The 17,092-nt window shown below is 40.9% G+C and overlaps 1 protein-coding gene across 1 annotated transcript in view; it reads left to right on the top strand.

Annotated features, from left to right (window-relative positions):
• The window catches only part of PPARGC1A (PPARG coactivator 1 alpha), a 369,718-nt gene that overhangs the window by 219,699 nt on the left and 132,927 nt on the right, over positions 1–17,092 (top strand). The window lies entirely within an intron of this gene.

Here is a 17,092-nt window from a genome sequence, read left to right as displayed (position 1 = left end):
TTGCTTTCTGATTTTGCTGACCCGCTGCTTCAACCACTACTTCACCCTGTACCATATGCACTGTATTTTTTCTTAGATGCTCTGCCTGTAACTATGTGCAGGAGAAAATATCCATCTGTTAAAGGCTGAGGTATTAGACAGAGGGAGAGACAGTTTTAAATAGGTATTACGGGCATGTCAAATTAAGTTAAACAGAGAAGATTAGACAAAAAAAAGTCCCAGGAAAATCTGGGTGACATTTTATTCCTGTCAAAACATGAAAAATTGTTAGAGGAGGAGTAGAAGAAAAAGGCTGTTTAATCTCAGAATCTCCCATTCTAGTTAGATAGCTGCTGTACTCTCAAAATACAATGATTTAACCATGACATGAAGATGATGATGTGCAATCGACTGTATCAACAGTTTCGCAGATGTTTATTTGAAGTTTAATGTTAATGAAATGCAGAGATGTGCCTTGTAGGTTCTTGGTTTAGTTTTTGGGTTTTTATTTTGGTTTGTTTTTGTTCTCTCCTCAAGTCCCAGTTTTCACATTTAGTGTCTCTAATAGTGGAGTTAATTTATCTGTTTTAGTACCTGAAGGAAGTGATTTAATGAATGACTGCAGAAGGAATTCTGTTTTTGAGGGGGGCCAGGACAGAGCAAGTAGAGAGGTTTAAAATGAGTGAGACCATAGGACAAAAGATTTCTCTTGGGGTCTGTTGGAAAATCTTACACTGCAGCTTATAGCCAGGCAGGTTTAAACTCCCTTGTCACCAGGACTGAATTTGTCATTATTAAAAGTACTAAGTAACATGTCATGCCTTTGTCCCTGTGTGAGATAATTGCAGGCTCCATACTTTAAGGAAACAAACTGAGAAAAAGACTATTTACATACACTAAGAACATACACAGATTAGCTTCAGCTGGCCTGTTTGTTCTGTCAGCTTGTGTTATATAGGAGCTTAGATAAATGTACATGACAATTAGGCATAACAAATATTTGGCAGTGTTTCTCTGTCCTTGTGTTATGCTACATGTAGCCCATTACAGCACATGCCTGGGAAGGCTGGGGACACACGTGTTTAACTCCTTTAGGTCACCTGGGGTAAAAGATGGCCCAAGCAAAATGGTTTCTTAATAAACCACAATTTTTGCTGTATTATTTCCATTTGAATATTCAAGTTGGAAACTGCTGCAGCTGAAAAGCTGTGAATCAGAAGGAAGCATCAGGATGAATTAGGATATGATTCAGTTACTGTTGTTGTTTTATTTGTACTTACCAGTTTGCATTGCCAAGTTAAGACAATTTTGTTACTTATCTTGTACAAGTAACTGATCCATTTACACTCTCAGCTGGGAGTAATAAAACCTTCAAGATCTTAGTGGTCAACTCTATTTAAATATTTAGCATTATATTTTGTCATTTCCTTCTCTGTATTTTTGTATTTAATTGTATTGATTTTTCTTCATTTTTAATGACATCAGAAAAAAAAAAGGACAAATACAGTCTGTTTGTCTCAGTGGCTGAGTATGAAAACTGGTCAGCTTGGAGACAGCAGGGGTGGATTCTCCTGTTGCTCCCTGGGAGTTGGGTGTCTCCTGCTGGGAAGGTGCATCCTGGGGGCATTGGTGCAGTGAGACACGGGTAAGATAGAACAGGGCTTGGAGGTCAGGATGTCTTTTCCCTTTGTTTTGTTTTTCAGGGTTTCTCCTGTGTAAAATGATGATGATGGCTCATCATAAAATACACAGTTTAAAATTTGGACTATGTCTCTTTTTCCATCCATTAATTTCAAAATGCCTTACAGAAGTTGATGTATTACTAGCTTATGCAAAACAGTGCACAAAAAGCTAGACTTCATTATTTTAAAAATGGCCTTTATTTTTGGAGGTGCAGTTTTAGACATCTGTTGAAACTTTTTCAGAAGCCTAAATTTACCCCAGCTGCTGTTGTTTGAACATTCAACAGTTACAATAATAAATAGCTATTTTATTAAGCCAACGCTTTTTCTGGTGTCTGGCACAGCTAACTAATCCCAGGATGTCAGAGCCAGTGCTCTGAAACCTTTGTGATATATGGGAAAATCTTTGGAGTCCAAGACCACCAAATTGACAGGCATAGTTGCAGGGTCATGGCTTGGAAAAGGGGAGGAAATATTCCTAATGAAGAAAGAAAAGCAAGAAACTATTGAGCAACTGATATTTCAATGAAATGAGAATATAATTTCAGGTGCTGCATTTGAACAAATTTTTGCAAGTCAAAACAAATGAGTAAACAAGTTTGTGAATTCTAGACCTTGATAGTCTTTGGTCATCCTTGATATGAATACCTCTGCAATACTTCTGTTGGACATACTAACCTCTGCATGGAAACATTAAGACCACAACTAGTAGTCTCAGCTTTGGTAATAATCATTCCTGAAGTTCTTAGAAATTGAGATGCAGAAGAATCTGTGGACCAGAGCTTGGAAAGCCCTGTTTCAAGGGCCTTGCCTGATTACAGAGTTGGCAACTGCTGAATCTCTAGAAACGTTTCCAGTGAGGAAACTTCGGATTGCCTAAGTACACAATAAATACATCTGAGCTGCATTAGGATTTTCTTACAGGAGCTGCAGGACTGTCCTTCTTGCTTTGTACTATGGAAAGTTCAGGGGCTTTTTTCATGTACCTGGAAAGAGTCGATTTCAAGCTGGAGTCAATCCTCTTCCCAGGCTCCTGCAGTCTGTGACCATGATCTGGCATCTCCCTTCCGAGACCATGTGTTGCACATCCCTCATCCATCCAGTTCTTCCCTCTGCTTCCTTTTTTATCTGTCTCCTTTCCTGACTCACGCTATACCTAAAAAGTGCCATTATATAAATTGGCACTTTTAATAGAATTTTTCTGTTGAGGCTTCTTCTGTTGGTTTGCTTGAGCTATGTCTGTATTCAGTATTCTTTTTCGGGAGGTTGTCCAAGTAGATTTTTTTTACTGGCTATTTAATAGAGTTTTGATGTACATTTTTATATGTATTTTAAAGTGCAAAACACAAGATATACTGAGCTTTAACTGGAATTACTTCATCAATAGTTGATTCTAAACCTTCAAAAATGAGATATTTTGTCTTGTCATGTTAGCAGCTTGTTGCTGTGCTGAGAGGATGGCCCACGCTGTGTTCATCGAAAAGAGATAATGGAGGGATCTTCTGAAGATGATGTCAGTATCCCTGATATTATTTTCTTAGGGATTTCAAAATGGACAGTGTGATGTACTTCTCTGTATGACCACATTTACAGTATCTCAATATGAGGCAGAGAAAAACATGCCCAAGCATATGTGTACTCACCTACTGCTTCAAAGGGAGTGGAAGGATGAGGCAACTAGTGACACTGAAAAATTCAGTTACTGAGGCATAAAAGGAGAGTCTGAAAGTAAAGGCTGTTAGAGCATAGAACAGACTTTTGGGAATCACAGTATAGCGGCCTGTTTTCACTGTATCATGAACCAGTGGAAGGACAGGGCTTGAAATGTGAGTGTCTGACATTTTTGAGAGATATACTAAATCTATTAAATGGGATCTGGGGGGACAGAGTGCATAATATTAAAAATACCATGTAAGTAACAGTAATCTGTAAAATCCAGATGCTCCTACTAACTGTAAAATTAGTAATGGGCAAAGTCGATGCTAAATGGCCTCAAGAAAAAAGGTACAAAAATCTTACAAAAAGTCAGGATCTATAGGATACTTCTTGCAGTACAATACTGAACCTTCTTTCCCCTTCCCCCAAAATAACATTGTCAGTTATACAGCAAAGCTTTTACTTACTTCTGCTAATGGAAAACTGTGATAACAATCTTTGAATAATAGGGGTTTAGAAATAGCAGCTCCTGGGTCCTTATACCAGCTTTACCAGTCAATACTGTAGTTTTCTTTTTGAGAGGCAACAGTTTTGGAGGCAGAGAAGGAATCAGTTTCACACTGTGTATCTTGACCTTTTTTTGTTTTTGGTTTTTAATCTCATGTGAATGATTAAATACAAATTCAGCAATGCAAAGGAGGAAAAAACAGATTTTCCTTTTGAGTTTGCTGATTAGTCAGTTGCTTAGTTCATGGAGGATGTCACTTGTGTCAAGTTTCTGTATACTTTCATAGAACTGGAGCATGGTACTTACTGTATCTCAAGTGAATGATTTTTTCAATTAGCCTGCAGTTCCTTGGCTGTATTCCCTTTGCAGTCCTATGTGGATGATGTAGAGCAAAGGTTTAAGATGTTTTGGACAATTTACGATGTTTAGAGAGGCTATTTGTCAAGAAACAATATCTTCAACAACTTTTATGTTCAATTTTTGTCCTGGGTCTTTTGTTTATTTTTATAGCATTCTTTTCGAGGTGTAAAAGCTAAATTTAGGGTATTGTTTAAAACAGGGGGAAAAGGGGAGAGGAAAAAAAGCCAGTGTTAAAAGACTGAGATATCAGGGGGCACATGACTGTTTCTATGATAGAACTGCAGATGGGAGGGAACTGTGAATTGGTTTACTCTGACAGCCAAACCGTGAAAGAATGGAAAGATCAGAAATATTTGAAAATGAGATCATACAGCATGTGAACTATACAGACATCTCAACCATGTTTTTTTTATGAGAAGTCTTACTGACATTTGAAAAGCAGGGACCGCTTCCGTACTCTTAAGGTTGACTGACATTTAGGGGCAGCGTAAGGCATGATTTCCTTCCCCTCTTTTTAAATTGAAGTTTTCATAAATTGGGGTGAAGGAGAAGCCTGGTTACATCTTGCAAAGCATTCACATCTGTGTAGAAATATGAAAAAAGTAACCTGTGACATTTTAAACACTTTGCTGAATCGTGTTTTGTTCTACATCTATAGAGGCATGGATACAGAGCTGCGCTGCTGGGGGTGGGTAGAGACCTTGAAATGGTTTCATTTCAGATATTTTTCCCAGCAGTTCAAACACAATTGCACAGAATTATCGAAGTCAGGGAAATTTGGGGTAGTCTATGAGCACTGCTGAACAAGCTGCTACTCTGTAAGACCAGGGCAGCATGTTTTATCGTTGTCCCAGATGTGTGCAGGCAGTCAGGCTCATGCCAGGGACAAGTTCAGGAGCAGCTGCATGGGTGGGCAATACTGGCAGCAGCAAAGGGCATTCAGTGGGCACCCCTGAGATACTGTGCCACTACCATCACTTAGAAAGCATTCACCTTCCTGTGTTTTTCTTTACTAATGTCTTTCTCTGTTCTAAGAGTGTGGGGACACTTCCCCTGCAATGGCAGTACCATGATGTGAGTGATAAAGCTACCAAAGTTACCCCTGCTTACTGATGTCCCAACAGACTGGATGTAAAGTCTGCATTTACCCCTAACCATGTTTCTTTATTCCAGCAGTCTGACCTGCAGCATCAGGGTACTCTATCTGCTTCCTTGTTAGGTTTTATATTCTCCAAGTATCTTCTTTCTTTGACCCCCAAGCTGACTTAAATTAGTCATGTAAGCCCTTAACAAAGGGCTTGATCCAGACATCCTGGGTAATGAAAAGCAAAATCCCAAGTAGTTGCCTAGGCTGAAAAGTGGCAAAATGTTTGGTAGTAGTTTGAAATGAGTTTCTGAGAGAGTGGCATCACTCTGCAGCTGGTCCTGCTTTTGGGGTGATTGCTACAGTCAGGCACTGAAGCTGGTTTAGGGTAATAAACAACGTCAGTAGAGAACATTAATATTTAGGCAGCCTCCAACGAAACCTATCTAAAGAGAAGTGATATAAGTGACATAAAAATTCCCATATTGTAATTTGAGTAACACAGAAGAGTGACTAATGAACTGCATTGCTTTTATAGCTAAGCAGACTGAGGAAAAGATGGGTTCTAATACATCTGTACTATGCAATTATCATGGGAGGAACTCAGTTTATATTTTTTATTTAATTTTCAGTATCATATATTGCCATGTGTGTATGAGTACAGGCTTCTTTCGTGCTGAGGAACAAAAGCTAAGCAGTTTAGTTTAATATAGATTGTATTTATATCTTTATAATCTATAAATATTTTAAAAGCGCCTGTTAACAATTTAGTAAGCCTTTTTTGCCATCACAAATGGTTTGGGTGTTTCTGTTGCTCTTACCTTTTAAAAGTAAACCTCAGGAGTACAGGACAGGATTCTCTGCTGCTCCAGCAGTAGCCAGCACGAAGTGGGAGGACCATCAGGGAGCCATTCATGACAACTTGCTTCTCAAGCAATTACTGCTCAGGAAACCAAATAAATGATAGTGGCTTCAGGGTTTCTCTGATTAAGGAGCAGCCAGCTGCACTCCTAGTGGACACCATCAGTTTGCAAAATGCAGGGGCACCCTTCTCCTCCCTTATTCCCATGATTTCCTGCTCTTGCTGCTCCCAGATTTCATTCACCTTTCCATCATGTCAAAGTTTCCTTCTTTCCCTTGAAGCAGCTGGAGGTCATCAGAGATGTTAGCCTAATACTGACTGTGTCCACTGTGCCTTTGATATGCTTATTGCCAGGTCTAGTGTGTCCTCTTGTAAATGACTCTCTGGAGGAGCCCACAGCAGCACCCACAGTGAGCACATAACAAACAGGACTGGGCTGGGAGGCTGAAAGCCTCAGGGAGCATCAGCTGACCAGCTCCTGCATCTCCCCTGGTGGTGATGAAGCCAGAGGATGTGACAGCTCTTTCTTTTTGTGGTAGATCTTCCTTATCACTGTGCCATTTTTCAAGCATAGTGTAAGAGTTGAGGTTCTAGTCTGGAAGGGTTTTCCAGGTTTCTAGTGAGTATTTAATGATGTTTGACTGTGTGTGGAGGTTTCTTGAGAAACCTCCAAAGCCTTAGAGTCTCTATTCAAAACCTAGCAAGCAGAGAAAAATATTCTGGATTAGGAACTTTTTTAGTGAGTTCTTTAAACCTAAAGCTCTTGACCTCATCTTCTGGAAGGCTTGTGATCCTTCATTTCTTCATGAAAATCCTTTTTTCCTGTTTTCTTGTGCCTGGGTTGTAGGACTCTAAAATAACTGCTTTGCTTGTAGAAGGCTGCATAGAAAGAGAAGGTTTTATCCCATGGAAATACAGCAGTAGTGACTAGCAAATCTTTTAAAGCAAAATGACAAAAAGGACAGTGGGTAATCCACTAACTGTGTAACATCTGGAACACAGATGTTGCAGAAGAAAGCATCCAGATTCCTTCATTCACCTTGTGTTGTGAAAATGTAAAACATTAGGAGGATTGGGCCCAGGGTGTGCATTCTTGCTGCCTAAGCATTACTTTCAGGGCTGCCACAGCACTGGGAAACCTGGAGAAGAAAGGCTGTTTTTGTATAACGGTGAATTCCACTTCTAGCATTCATCTGTCTCTTCCCCTGAAACAGTTATTTTCTTGCTTGAGCGTCAGCAATGGCTGAGACACAGCTTTTACCTCTAGCTTGGAGACAATGGCTTCAACAGGTTTGAAAGGGAAGGGTGCAAACCTGGCTCCATCCCACCATGGAGCTGTCTTTGGGTCCCTGAGGTAGTCAGTGGACAGAATGTGGCACCTACAGAGCTGTCTTTAGGTCTTCAGTTGGAAAGAGTCACACCTTGGAGTTGGCTCTCCTTAACCTAGTGGGATGCCCCAGCTGCCCCCATCCTGACTCAGGCAGGTCAGCCGAGTCCTGGGATTGAGAGGATAAAGCAAAGCCTCAGAGAGAGGAATAAGCAAAAATTAAGTGAACCAACTTCCACTGAAAGTTCTGCCATTCTTACTTCCACCCTCCTTTTCTTGACTAGTGTTTGGTCTCATTTCTTTCATATGCTGGTGGTGCCGAGTTAGGATGAGAAAAGACTTGGTCCATCACCAAGCACTAATTTTCAGATAATTAATACTTGGCTCTGCAGTAGCACTTTAGAACCATGACTGGAAGATCACTGATGAAAAGTCTAGCCTGGCATCATCTAATTACTGCTTCTTTTGTATGTGCCAAGGACTTAATAATTTGTTACTTCTTCTAGAGGAAGAGGAAGTGATTATGAGTTTCTTATGGGAAGCAGACGTACCACTGGGCTACTGTTAGCAGTGCTATGGGTATGAAGGGCAAATTAAGCTTGGTGATCCTGCCAGGCTTACATTCAACAAAGTCTGGCTCGGGATTTATAGATATTATTCTCTGGTGACAGACATAAGTGGCCCTGTTAACAAGAAGCCTTTATGTGTTTTCTGCCCTTCTGTTCTTGTCCTTCATATCAATTCTGTCTCCTAATGTTTTGCCAGGACATCTTGGTAGCTCTTTCTCAGTTTAGTTCAGTGAGTTTGTTACTTCCTTGAATTCAGTCTCATCTTTGGTGTTAAACTCTATTTTTTGCTCTATTGCCAGAAAGAAAAAGATGGTGCACCAGATGTGTTATTGCGGTCTCTTGCTGCAGGTTGAAAATCGGTATTCCAGGTTTTTAATATAAAAGAGCTATCTGGTCAGCTGGGAAAATTGAGTGCAGTGACAATGTGGCTCTGTCACTGGCATCCTTTCCCCTAGGCCAGAAGGTTGTACTTCCATTAGTCCTGTACCAGGGCATGGCTCATCCCCAGTGCTGCAGCTGAGTGCCGGGCTACTTGAGGAACAGCACTGTGGATGAAATGCTGCATTGAAGCACCTTGTCCTGGTGGCTAGTGGCCAAGTGGAAGTGGAAATATTCCAGACAAGGACTTTTAATTTTTTATTCTAAAGAAGAAGATATATTCCTGTTGTCCTGGTAGTATTCTGTTTTTGACCAGAGCAAGTACAAATGTTGAGGTCTTTGTGTAAGAGCCATGGGTCAGCACACAGTGGTGTCTCTGTTCACGGAAATGGTCACTCCCCTGACAGTTTAGTCAAAGGTATTTAGGGTGCCACAAATTTAAGAGGCAAATTACAAAACTAAGCTGGATTCATGAATTATAAGAAAGCACAGAAACAAAAAGCCAAGTGCTGGGTTTCATACTGGATAGCTCATTAACTTAAAAACAGAGTAGGAATGTAAATTATAACCCTTGTTATTACTCATAACTACAGTTCAGACGATAACTTGGCAGTTTGCCCACGACTCTTTTATAAACCAGTAACCTCCGGAATAAATTATACATCGTACATAATACATAATTGTCCTTAAAAAGGCAATAATTGTTCTAAAAGGTAGAGTTTGCAGTGTGTTTCACATGAAATGTATGCCACAAAGCCAGCCCAGTTGCTCTGGCTCCAAGTTCCTGGGTAACCTGTGTGCTCAGCAATACTGGAATTTCAAGCTGTTGCCCCAAACCTGTGGTATCCCAGTAGTATTTCACAAAACCAGTATGTATTGTCTTCTTGTATTCTCCTGTGGTAGAAGTCTCTGTGCTTCTTCCAAATCGGGCTATGGCAGATGCCCTCACCTTTCTTTGGTTTCCTCTTGATGGGTCCTGATATATGGACAATGTGTCAGCCTGAAGGGGCTCATATCCTCATATAATTGCTGGATTTAAACAGAGTCTTATTCCCATGCAGTCAACCTAAATCCTTCATCCTCCCAGAATGAGACACTTGTGTTTGGTTTTGCTTTGTTTGTGGGGGACACCAGCAGAAAGCCAGCAATAGAAACACACATCACAAGAAACAGCCTCTTCCCAGTCTCAACATCTCTTCATGTGCACAAGATTCTGTATAGGCTCCTTCAACTCTTATTATTCCTATACACATTTAGTGGAAAACCCCCACACCCTATCCAAAATCTTTTTTTGAAAAAACATGCTTCATCATGGTTTTTGTTTCAGATTTTTTTGGTTTGCAGTTTTATGATGTTAATGCTGGGTTGCCAGTATGAGGCTTTGTTTCTATGATCAAACTTCCTGTTAATTCTCTTTGCTTGTAGGTATTTCTGTAAGATAGACAGCAAGAAGGTTATGTGTACTTTGTCTTTTTTTTTCCCTGTGTTTATTTGTCTGCACAAGACACATTACAGGAAACCTTTCACATGGGAGTTGCTGTGTTGCTGTAATAATTGATACAGGAAAGTTATGTGAAGGTCTTGTTGTGCTAAACAAACTAGCTTTTTCTCAGAATAGAAAGATAAATGGTGGACCTAAAAAAGAAAAGCCTTTAAAAATGACCTATAGTGTAAGATATATAAACTACAGGAAAAGTACCCACATATTTTTTATCATAGAAAAGAAAGGTTGCTATTTTTCTACCATAGTAACGGAATAATAATATGTTCAGTTAGCAAAAACTCATACAGACAAATGTTAAGATGCTAATAGATGTTGCAAGCCAGAACTTGAACAGAGAATTCTGCTTTCCTAATGTGGGTTTGCTGCCCTTCAAATGATTAGATTCTGTCAATCAAAGACTGTTTTCACATATAAAGCTATTATAGTCTGATCTTCCTCATTTCTGAAGGGCAACCAAACTTGAATGCTCTTGGTGATAAAATACTGGTTGCTTTATGCCCTGATTTTATAGATGGGTGTTAAAACAAATTTAGTCTTAAACTTTCTGTGGAAATAATTTGAAATGCAATTTGCTATGCATGTATTCATCTTCTCTCCTCTTGCTCTTCAGATTTTTCCATTGATATATTGATTATAGTAGATTAAAAAGGTTATCTCACACCAATTTCCACCATGGCCCATCTCACCATCCAGTCTTCCAGCTGAGCTTACTCTAAGCTATCTAAATGAAGGATCTGCAAGAAAACACATCTTTGCTCCTGAGCTAGCAGCCTAAATTTAGTAGATATAAGAATGGTCTTGAAACTGAGTTACTTTGTTGGTATAGGGCTTATAGGCTGCCTGCAAATATCCTGCTATCCCAGGTTTTAGAGTGATGTTGGAAGTCCAAACACTTCAGTGGTTGACACTACTTCCCCTATTCTGAGGTGGGACTAAGCTTTGAGGTGACTCTATGTGGTGGTGTTCGCAGGGGTCTTAGGATGAGGGAAGAGATGAGGATCTGACTCCTTTCAGAAGGCTTGATTTATTATTTTATGATATATATTATATTAAAACTATACTAAAAGAATAGAAGAAGGGATTTCATTAGAAGGCTACCTAAGAATAGAAAAAGAATGATAACAAAGGCTTGTGACTGACTGAGACAGTCCAGACAGCTGGGCTGTGATTGGCCATTAATTAGAAACAACCACAAGACCAATCACAGATCCTCCTGTTGCATTCTACAGCAGCAGATAATAATTGCTTACATTTTGTTCTTGAGGCTTCTCAGCTTCTTAGGAGAAAAAATCCCAAGGGAAGGATTTTTCATAAAACATGTCTGTGACAAGTCTAATTTAGGTGGCTTTGCATTCATGGGAATTTGCCCATGGTAAGGGGAGGCAGAGTGGTGGGGGGAATCCCAGGGACCAAATGACATGGCACCATGACTGCCCCCGTGGCTCCACTGCAGCATGACTGCCCCCATGGCGCCGCTGCAGCATGACTGCCCGCATGGCTCCGCTGCACCATGACTGCCCCCATGGCGCCGCTGCAGCATGACTGCCCGCATGGCTCCGCTGCACCATGACTGCCCCCATGGCGCCGCTGCAGCATGACTGCCCGCATGGCTCCGCTGCACCATGACTGCCCCCATGGCGCCGCTGCAGCATGACTGCCCGCATGGCTCCGCTGCACCATGACTGCCCCCATGGCGCCGCTGCAGCATGACTGCCCGCATGGCTCCGCTGCACCATGACTGCCCCCATGGCGCCGCTGCAGCATGACTGCCCGCATGGCTCCGCTGCACCATGACTGCCCCCATGGCGCCGCTGCAGCATGACTGCCCGCATGGCTCCGCTGCACCATGACTGCCCCCATGGCGCCGCTGCAGCATGACTCAATCCATGGCTCCAATGCAGCATGATTCCATCTCTCTGCAGCTGGCTAGTTTGGGGCTCTGACCAGGACTCATAGTGGTGCAGCCGTGCGAGGTGACTGCAAGGGGTAGTCAGTGCAGAGAGCTGAAGAACCACAATCAAAACACAGAAAACCCCCCAAGAGATGGAATAATTTTCAGCAAGCATTAGTTAAAAGTCTCAGTGTTTTCTGTTGTGGTTTCTTTCTGTGCAAAACCCTGCATGATAATAATGTTCTTGTGTCAACCTATGATATTTCCTGTTGAGATTTCTTAATGGTGTTTATTAGTTTAATTAAAGAAATACAAATTATTGAAAGGCATAAGCACAGACAAAAGTAAGGTTGAAGAATCTATTCAAGCTTTGTGTTCCCTGCTTTTCTGAGCGCTTGATTTCAATATTTGTGCTACAACAACACAAACAACGTTTTGGGGAGTTGTGTCTGTAGACAGAAAATTACACTAACATCAGGCATTGCTCTTACTCTGTCAGGTCTGAAACTCTTGATGGTTTTAGTGTTGCAACTCCTAAGAAACTTGTCTTTTAGGGCTAGGCCACTATTTCAGGGTTAAAAATAAGTTACCTTGTAAGGTTATTGGAAGGTTTACACCTGTAGTGATACAAATAGGATAATCCACTGCAGTCTAGTCACTTAAAACCCACTCTTTCTGAACACAACTGTCAGACTTCCCTGCTAAAGAGGTAAAAGAAAAGGTTGCAGACATCACTGGAGAAAGTCCACTTCTTCTTCCAAACAGTAATCATGGCTTTTAGCTATGGTACTTGATCTAAACAGCCTGGTTTTGCCTACACCATGTGTATTGTATGGAGTTGTTGACCAAGACAGTAGATTTGTGTCCTGTCAGGCTGGATGCAGGGCAGCCTTACAGCATGGGCTCTCACTACCTTAGTCTGAATTTACTTGTGTGCTGGAAAACTGTGCAAAGCTCTCTTCCTGGCTGCAAACTCCTCATGCCCAGACTAAGCCTTGGGTGGCTGGTGTGCTTGCTTTATCTTCTGTCTTCCTCCTCCACGTCTCTTGCAGAAATCAGTGTACATTGGGGTTTCTTAGCATAGAGTGTTGCAGGAATGCTTAACTGTCTGCTCTGATGCCTTCCCTGCCCAGAGGTACATCAGCAAGTGCCAGTTATCATGTCCCTGTCAGCCAAAGGATGTCAAATAATAAGTAGCTTTCGCCTGTGCATCACGGTGCTTCTCAGACGGTGTGGGACAGGTAATTATAAACATCTTGCTTTTTCCTTGCTTCGTCTGTGAGGAAACGCCCTAGGTTAGCCTGTGATTTGAAGCTCGCTCTGTCTTGTGGCAGGAAGGGGTCTGCTGATGGTCTGACTTCCTCAGCTTGTAGTAGAGTTATGGCACCTCCTTCCCTGGCGTGAAGTGCCCATGTTTGTGTGCCACAGGCTCGTTAAACCAGAGCAGTTTCACTTCTGTAAAGGCTTTTATGGTGTTGTCTCGTGGAGCTAGGTCTGTCTGAAGACAGCCAGAGTTTAGAGCAGTTAAAGCTTCTGATGGAGATTACCATAATTACAAGTGATCAACATTGAGTGCTTTCTCCCCTCCACCCTCCCTCCCTCCCAGCACAGCTTGTCTCAGGTCAGGCTGCAGAGAGGCTGCTTGGAGAAAGTGCAGTGACAGCCACGCTCAGCACAGACACTGTGCCCAAAGGGTGGCACAACTGCACACCTGCAAGACCACTGGGTTCAGGTTATTGCTGTATTTCCACCAAAGGCAACTGAACTGGCACTTTGCTTAACAGTGCTATACTGATACTCCTTCATCTGTTCATTTGTATTGTAATCATAAACTCATGGTGTATGTAATTGTGATTCTTGTTTTAAGTGGCATTCCTCACAGGTTTGCTTAAGAATGCATCCTTCTTAGTTGCTTTCCCTCAGTCACATCCCTTCCAGCACTTGCTGATGTTCCGAGATAACAGCCTAAAGTCAAGACAGTGAAAAAAGAGTTAAAGGCAAGAAATACAAGTACATCCTGGATAGATGAATCCATTTTTCCACTAATTAATAGCATGCTTCTAACAATGGAAAGCTATTAAAACATGAAGGTATGTTTTGTGAATCACATTTATCAACCACTATACATGCTGAAGTTCCATTATTTATTCTGTATTTTTAACATAGTGTATGGATTTTTTCATTCAAATGTGGAAAGTAGCAACAAAACTTTCCCCCCCTCCCTTCAAGTACATATTCATGCAAAAATGAAAATGTAATAAGAACAGTACATTCTTATGTCAACAGTAACCTTTAAATGGTGTTCTTTAGATAAAACTGTGAATACTGGAAGAGAAAAAAAAAAGAAAGATAAGTGGTTCCTGTATTCATCTTAGTCCAAAATCTATTCTACCCGCTGCTGGTTGCTGGCATTGTTTGATGATATGACAGAGTAACAGAGTATCAGATTATCAGAAAAGGAGATTCCCAATTTAATAGTTACTTGCAGAAATCAAAGTATTTTTTTTTCCTTTATCTTAATATCTCAAAAATAAGTAGCTGTTAAATTTCAAATTGTGTAGCCTTCGTGATTTATCATCATATCATGGATGCACTTGGCTGTCTAACATCAGGGTATCCAATAACTCCCGTCACATAAGAAGAAAAGAGAAAATCCTATTGGATAATGGTTTGCATTCTCCCCTACAGTGATTTATTTCTGTCACAAGACTTAATTTTATCACGAGGCAGATGCTCCATCTATATCAATGCAGTACATTCCTGCATTCATTTGTTTCACACCAAAATTGTACCTGATCTATTTTCCAATGCAGTTTGGCTTATTTAGTACACGGAGTGATTAGATGGTGTTTAATCACATGTGTAATTTCTAGTCTTCATAATTCTCAAGCATAATAAAGCGAGGCCTATGTAAAGAAGCATAATATTAAATTAAATTGCAGAGAGTAGCAGTTAGAGATGCAGCTGGTGTTAACGTTTCGATCTCTAGCATGTCACGGCTGAGCATGTCAAGTGGAATAAGCCGAGCTTACTCAGGTGATCAGGTGATCAGCCCAAGGAGAGTGTGCCAAACCTTGCCTTGAATTAATTTCTCTCAGGCTACAATGAAAAAATGGTCATCACACCTTCTCCTTTGGAATCTGCAGCTGCTCCAAGTGCAGAAAGCTTATCCTATGTGTTTCAACAAGAAATGTGTGTCCTATCAGCACTTTCCCCCACCCCTCCGTCTGCCACTTAATACTGATTATACTCTCCTGAATAATCATCTTTATTTGGTGGGGCAGCTGAGGTCCGCAGGTTGGGATCCTCTGCCAAGTGCCATTACGCCATGGCAGTGGGCTGTGGCTACTAAGCCACCCTCATCTGAGCCACTGCTGGCCCAGAGAGCTGAGCTGCCTCCCTGGGACGCACAGCAGTCCCAGGGAAGGGCTGTCAGATCACTGAACTTCTCAATCAGCAGAGGATATATGTGATTCCTGTTTTGACATTCTGCCTGGAGGACCATCTATTGTCAGCTGCTATTGACAAGTGACAGCAGAGCTGTGACTTACAGGAAGTTTATCTTCTTCTTTTCGCTTCTTTTTTTGCTTCCCTTCTCTCTTTATAAATAAGCCTTGACCAGCTGCCTCTCCCTTTGGTATGGAGCATGGACGAGTGAAGGTAGGAGCAACGGAAAGTTTCCCAAATTTACAATTATTTACAATTTCTTAGTAGCACTAGAAGGGAATGAATAGATGGGGAAAGAGACCGAGGTAATGACAATTCTCCAAACAGCTGTTGTACGATTCAGCTTCACTACTTCAGTTAATTAATCAGCACCTTGCTGGCAACTCTAGGGGAGATACTCGTTAGATACTGGTAGCAAACAGACAATGCTTTCATATCAAATATGTTCAACAACATCTAATACAGCGATAACTTCCACAAAAGAGGGCAGGGAATATGGAGGCTCGTAAAGGTGCTCCCGAAGCAGCATTTCATATCCTGGTACATATGAATGTGCTACATATGCTGCCTACTTTGTTACTGCTCTCTGGCCTAAAACACTGTGAATTAACAACAGCAAACTTTGACACATTCACTAGAGGTGTTTATCTGAGGTAGCATTCCTATAAATATGTTTATGTAAGTACTGTGTATGAGTACCCACTGTTCATTGCTGGATTTGTGTAGGATTTGAAAGACCATGCATTCTAAATGATTCTAGTCTCTGTTTTGCTTCAGGATGAAAAATGGACAACTTAGATCTTTCATGCAAAGATGTGCTCTAGAATGTCAAAATGTGGTTAAGATGAAAAAACTCAGTCGTGAGAGTGCTGAGTCTACATATTGTCTCTAAGATTTTCCTCTATTCTCTTTGGCTTAAAAATGAGATTCTTTGCATCCTACCCACTAAGTTGATAAAAGCATTCATATTTTATGAGGAATAGTGCTCAGAAAACTTAAACCAATGAAATTACATGTCTACAATTGTAGTATGTTTTATATTTTAATACAGTCCTAAAATTGCCATCAATGAATGTTAGCTTCAAGTTCAAGACAAAACTGGCTCTAAAAAGAAGTAACAGCCCTGTTAGGAAAAAAATTCCCTCTTCTCATGCTGATTTCCTGGCAAATTGCAATTCAATGACTGTACTTCCTTTTCTGAGACCTCTTCTCTTGCTTTGTTCACTTTTCTGATTTAACCCTCTTGTAGGTTAGGCAGTAAATTGCAATGGAAATGACAGCTCTTAAGAGACTGAAATATATTTGCTGTCAGATGTTCCACACATGCTCAGTTTAATTTTTCAGTTGACTTTATTGATTTATTAAGAATGATTATAGCCTGCATATCACTTCATATACATAATTGTCACATAAATCTGCAATATTACTGGCATGTAGTCCTGTCCATTGTGGAACATAGGGAGTGAGTTTTAATGTTTAATGTGGTGTTATTTGTGGAGTTCAGCACCAGGTGGTTTTAGGGGTTAGGGGTTGTTCTCAGTCCACCTGAGGCCTTGTGGAGATGCAGGTGGAGGCATAACCTCAGGTAGGACTCACTGATGCAGTTGTAGGAGCCACCATTGCTCTGGAACAGGGCTCAGAGTTGTATTAAGCAATTTATGTGGACAGTTTATCCAGTCTGCCGCCATGTACTGATGTAGACAATTATAGCTCCAGCTCTTTAATGAAACGTACATTATGGTAGAAAGAATATCATAGCTTCTATTATACTCAGGGGAACTATAAAGAGAAATGTCCTTTTTTAAATTAGCTTTACGGCACTGAAGCTTTTATGTATTTACATGC

The sequence above is a fragment of the Geospiza fortis genome, unplaced genomic scaffold (assembly GCF_000277835.1).
Source record: "Geospiza fortis unplaced genomic scaffold, GeoFor_1.0 scaffold40, whole genome shotgun sequence".
In the NCBI taxonomy this organism is placed as follows: Eukaryota; Metazoa; Chordata; class Aves; order Passeriformes; family Thraupidae; genus Geospiza; species Geospiza fortis.
This window is presented reverse-complemented; position numbering and strand designations above follow the sequence as displayed.